This window comes from Salvelinus sp. IW2-2015, unplaced genomic scaffold, assembly GCF_002910315.2.
Source record: "Salvelinus sp. IW2-2015 unplaced genomic scaffold, ASM291031v2 Un_scaffold4114, whole genome shotgun sequence".
In the NCBI taxonomy this organism is placed as follows: domain Eukaryota; kingdom Metazoa; phylum Chordata; class Actinopteri; order Salmoniformes; family Salmonidae; genus Salvelinus; species Salvelinus sp. IW2-2015.
The window spans coordinates 46,732-46,999 of record NW_019945386.1 but is presented as its reverse complement, the minus strand read 5'-3'; positions in this window follow the sequence as shown (position 1 = coordinate 46,999).

Below are 268 nucleotides of genomic sequence, written 5' to 3'. Positions count from 1 at the left end.
ACACTCACTGGGCCGTGGGAGACCACTAGACACTCACTGGGCCGTGGGAGACCACTAGACACTCACTGGGCCCGTGGGAGACCACCAGACACTCACTGGGCCGTGGGAGACCACTAGAATAGTCACATGGGCCGTGGGAGACCACCAGACACTCACTGGGCCGTGGGAGACCACTAGACAGTACGGTTGGCTGCAATAATGGATTTTACTGTTTTCATCAGAGACACAAAAAGATGACAAATGTAATCGCTGAATTCACTATATTTAG